This window comes from Etheostoma spectabile, chromosome 1, assembly GCF_008692095.1.
Source record: "Etheostoma spectabile isolate EspeVRDwgs_2016 chromosome 1, UIUC_Espe_1.0, whole genome shotgun sequence".
Taxonomy (NCBI): domain Eukaryota; kingdom Metazoa; phylum Chordata; class Actinopteri; order Perciformes; family Percidae; genus Etheostoma; species Etheostoma spectabile.
Window position 1 is genome coordinate 30,051,445 of NC_045733.1, and position 5,618 is coordinate 30,057,062.

Below are 5,618 nucleotides of genomic sequence, written 5' to 3' on the forward strand. Positions count from 1 at the left end.
AGAGAGAGAGAGAGAGAGAGAGAGAGAGAGAATGTGGAAAAGTGTGCATTTACACTTGACCCCAACTCACACCTAAAAAAATGTCCATATCAGCCACTATGAAATTGGTTGGGTTGTTTGTGCGTTTGTGTGTGTTGATTGCTAGGTTACTACAATAAAGTATGGGGTTTTGAGCTTAAAGTAAAGATTAGATTACATTTTGGTTAGGGGTAAGATGAAGCTATAGCTGAGGTCTAATAAAGATGGCTTCAGTTTTAGGAATGAATCTAGTCCATGGAAAATCCGTACACCTCTCTGTATGTCCTCTAATCCTCCGTCCTGTGCTTCTGCGGTTAACAAAACAAACATGAGACTGGCTCACTTTGTCCCACTGCCGGCAACCTGCTATTGCCATTGTTGATTCAACACCACGTCCGACGCAGTGTGTTCCCTTTGCCAACCGGAGGACAGCCATCCAAGAGAAAGCGAGAGAGAGCTGGCCAACAATAAACAGAGAAGGGGGCCTAATTTAGGAAAACCACCTACCATTGAGGCCAATATGAGCTAACTGGAAAACACCAAAAGAGATAGAGAGAGACATGGCTGGAGGAGATGGAAGGTGAATTAAATGTCTGTACGAAAGGTCTTGGAACAACCCATTACACAGACTCACATACAGTCCATAAAGCAAGACGTCATGGTTTAGACAAAGGCCCAGACAGTATGGGGAAGGAATTTGGAATACATAGTTTATACAACTAAGAAGTTGTGGAAGGAGAAAAAGGGGGATAGGGTGGGTCTTACTTGAAGAGAACTTAGGACAGACAGAGTAGAAGATGGGTGGAGTGAGGGGGGTGGGACAGCATAGAAAGGAAAAGTTCCCGCTCCTGCTTTCCGAGTGGATTCTCCAGCTCAGCAGTGGGGAATGTGCTGGCATACCACAGAGAGCTGCAGGTGAAGAATGCAGTGATCTCTAACAGATTTACAGTTGAGCTCGCACACACAAGTCCTATCCCTACTAAAACTCTTTTTAAAACTAAGTAAAACACGTCTTTTTCACACCACATTTAATGAGCCACAGTATCACAACGTCCAGTCGTTTACACAAAACACAGGCATGTGATGCTGGTCAGCCAATACGGCACATGAATGAGTTGATGGTTGATGTCCATAGTACACTTGTGACCCTTTACCCATTAGGTTTTTCTTCCCATAAGTATATATGTTTTTAAATTGAGACCAAAACAGCAGATAACACACATTACATTTCAATTAAACTACAAATTAAAGCATTATTACAAAAAAAAACCACACAATAGCAAAACACTGTGTCTCGTTCATTGTTGTTATTGATGCAGTCCCAAAAATGGGGATTAAGTGTGGTAGTTAAGTGCCTTTAAAATCTGTAGAGACCATATATAGCAGACGAGGTGTGAATAAGGAATCAGAAGAAAATACTCAATGTTAGAGAGAAAGAGTAAGAAATCATAAAGAAAAAGGTAGACCAAAAGAAGCAAAAGAGACAGAAACCAAACAAATAAAGTGAAAGAAATCAAGAAAGAAATCGGCTACAACACAAGACCAAAGATACAAAACAGAAGGGGATATCAAGTCGGAATGACAAAGAAGCAAAACAAAGAAAAATACAAAAAATGTGCAGAATTTTAAAAAGAAATTAGCAAAAAGGTGAAATTGCAAAAAAGCAAGGAACTAATATTAGTCAAGAAGACACATAAAAAAAAGAAAGAACGCAAAAAAATAAGTAGGAAACAGACAAAAAAGAAAAAAAAGAAAATATGTGATGGAAATATAGGATGGAAATGATCTAATACTACATGCTGCACCGCCCCACCCAGAAAGAGAGAGGAAAATGAGAGTCCATGTCCTGACAAGTACACACACACACACACACACACACACACACACACACACACACACACACACACACCCACACACACCACACACACCCACACACACAACACACACACACACACACACACCACACACACACACACACACACACACACACACACACACACACACACACACACACACACACACACACACACACACACACACACACACACACACACACACGGAAGGAAGAAAGAAAGGAAAGAAGGAAGGGGGTGGATACGAGAGTCAGACTGTAAAGTTCACTGGTGTCAACAGGTTTCAACTGGAGAGGGAGAAAATAGACAGAGAGAAAGAAGATTGCAAAATAAGCAAGAAGATGGGACAATAATACATGCAATCAACAAGAGAGGAAAATAGAGCCTAGAGAGAGAAAGAGGCAGAAGACGAAAGAGAAACTGAAAGAGAGAAAAGAGAAACTGTTGGGGGGGGGGGGGGGTCAGCCTGCCCTTGGCCTCAGCCTGACCTAATGACATATAACTGAATGAGGAGAGAAGAGGAGGAGTGCTGTTTACTCCTGTCTAGTTTAATGCCTAAGTAAAGTTCAGCCATTTCTCAGAATACCAGTAGTGACATGGGACATTCTTAATGGCTAACATACCATTGAAAGGCTGGTGTGTATATGGATACAGCTACAGCCAATGGACCAAGTCTTTCTGCCATGTGACTCCTGCAGTCATAGTCTCATTAGTCTCGCTTTGCCGGACCCTCCTCTAAAGCTCGCTGAAGGAGGGTCTAGCTACCCCACACTGAATTAGGGGATGGCAGGAACACATGCTCTGGTTAAATGGCATTTCTTTAAACCAATCAGAATCTTCATGGGCGTCGCTAAGATCCGCAAAGAGCCGCTGCAAAATAGTTACGCGAGAGAAAACTCAGATTGGACAGATAGTCTAGCTAGAGGTCTGGATTTACCCTGCAGAGATCTGAGGGGCCGTCAAAAACAGTCTTTAGAAATCCACCGAATTTAAAATTCAAACACTAAGAAAGCGGAAGGAAACTGAAAATACATGCATGGGGGTTGAAAATACTTTTAAAATCAACAAGAAGTGCCGCTACCCAACATCGCTTAGAGCACCTGTAATTAGCTCGTTCTTGTTTCCTAACTGCATCGCGAGTTATAGGAGCTCCGCTGCGAGCTTCATGGAGACAGCTAATGTTAATGTTAGCTGACCTTCAGCTGTCAGAGAGATGTGAATATAATAATAATAAAATTTGAGTGTTATTATAGAGGAAGACTGACCGCTCCAGAGGGTGGTACTGTCATTAGAGAACATTATGATTTGATAATCTATTATCTAGAGCCCAACCTATGAAGGATTTTTAAGGCCAATACCAATACGAATATTTGGTTATTTAAAAATCCGATATATCGGGTGATATTTATATTTTTTTAAAACGCGTTACAAAACATAAACAGATTTCCCTAACATTAGTTGTTTGTAGTTATTTATGACTAAAATAATATGATAATTTGTTTTATTGTCACAACAAAACAGAGGAACATCAAAATATATTACAGTTCTGATAAATGAAAATGTATAAAAATACAAACTTAAGATATAAAAGACAAGAAAAAAAATCTGTGTTGCCAACAGGGACGTTGTAGAGCGCCCTCTGGTGGACAGAATATGCAACGCCGACACTCATAACATGGTTGACAGTCCGTTTTTATTTTTCAAATACCCATTTATCAGAATCCTTTATTTGTCTTAAATTATTCTGATGAATTAAATTGGCCATTATAAATGCCGTTACCAATAGATTGGGAAATGCCTAATATCGGCCTACCGATTTATATATCTACTATTATCTATAAAACTACTAATTTGGTGCAAGCCCCTACAGAGAAAATATGACATCATTCTCCATTACAGCTGCGTTACTCATTTCAACCTGGCATCGCATAAAATCAACTAAACGTACCCTGAAAAACAACGTACACATACATCACCGAGTGAAGTCCGCTAAAAGAGTGGTGAACTGAGGAAGAGGAGAGCAGAGAGAGAAAATATCTCCTCGTCCATCTAAATAATCTGTGTGTGTCATCATGTCAGACAGGTGGAGCAGAGTGAGAGGAAACAGGCACTCAAGCTGTCAGGAAACCAGTCAGCATGTAATTTACACTGCTCTCCCTGGCTGACTCTCTGTTGCATACATGCTGCTCTGATCTGGATATTTGGACAAGAGGTTGTTTCAAACATGACATGACTGATACACATCATCTCCCCCCCTAGCTGGTAAATAAGCCCACTGAGAGCAACATTATTGTTCATATTTTGGCAGATTTAGTAATGGCAGTAGGCTAGTAGTGGTCATAGTGAGTGAAAATGTGATGTTACATGGACATTGTGTTATGTATTTAGAAATGTTCATCAGCTTATGTGTGATATCGGTACAGCTGAACAGTAGTAAAACTGATTTTATTCTGATCCAAAGACTCTGTGAGATAAAGGACATTAAAAGATTACACCCTGGACACTATCCATTATTTTCAAAGATTAATGAGTAATCGTTTTAGATCAATGTGATTTCAATATTGACCAAAATAATCGTGATGATTATTTTTTCCATAATTGAGCAGCCCTAGTATGAACCTGAAAATGAGCGCAACATGGGACCCGTAAAGCTCAGGTAACTGCATTCCTTTCAATGTACCTGTACATGTGTAATGACAATAAAGTTGGATCTAATCTAATCTAAATGAGAAACCTGGTTTCCGTCACTACTCTGCTAAATTGTAACTGATAGCATGCCTGTCACTTTTGGAAGTCTACAGGGCAGATATGAAAACAAAACTCATGTTTTAGTCCCTTTATTAATCACATGGGATGTGAAAACATCATCTTATCACAGTGAAATTTAAAGTGTGCATTCTGATATAGTTCAGAGAAACAAGCTTGGCAGACTAGTAAGCGGCTCTCCTGCGTGGCTGTTGACAGCGCTGATGACACTGGACAGCAGTGGAGACCGCGGTGCCTACATCTGGTCATTTTGCTGACTTTGGTAGATTTCAACACTGAAGCAGCAAGCAGAAAGGAGGGACAAACGGGGCCCTCACCGAGCTGCTCTGCCCTCACCAATGCCCTCTCCATTTCCATTACGGTTCGGTGACTACGAGACAAGAGTGTTTGTCAAGGTTTCTAGCCTGCCGTGTCGTTTTCCTGTGTTGCTTTGAGTATAATAAAACATCTATAAAACACATAAAGAGTCTAGTGAATCGACTTACAATTGGAGCTTAGAAGTGGGAGTGCATCGAATGATGATTCAAATCATCATTTATAGTAGGAGGCAGCCCCGCAGGTTTTTACTGGTCATCATCCAAACCCAAGTGGTCAGTCGAGGCTTTCCTGCCACATCACGCTTCTCTCATAATGGAAACCAGGAGACACTAAAGAACATATTATAGGCTACAAAACACTCCTGCATGGAAACCAGAGGATCCTGCAGGTAATTATTTGCAATTCTTTTTATGGCAGATGTCTTTGATGCTAATTAAAAGAAACAAAAACTGTGAACGGGTTAAATGTGGAAACTAGACCACTATCTCATTTCCTCAGGAAATACTGTAGTAAAGAGGTGCATGGCCCCTCCTGTGTTTGGATCACAGGAGCAACATTTTTTCCGAATGAAATCAGTGAAAGATCCATCAGCGTCTCCACAGCGCCTCAACATACAGAGAGAGAGAGAGAGAGAGAGAGAGAGAGAGAGAGAGAGAGAGAGAG

The 5,618-nt window shown here is 40.7% G+C and overlaps 1 protein-coding gene across 7 annotated transcripts in view; it reads right to left on the bottom strand.

The window, feature by feature from the left end:
• Nucleotides 1–5,618, bottom strand: part of samd4a (sterile alpha motif domain containing 4A) — a 55,329-nt gene that overhangs the window by 32,339 nt on the left and 17,372 nt on the right. The window lies entirely within an intron of this gene.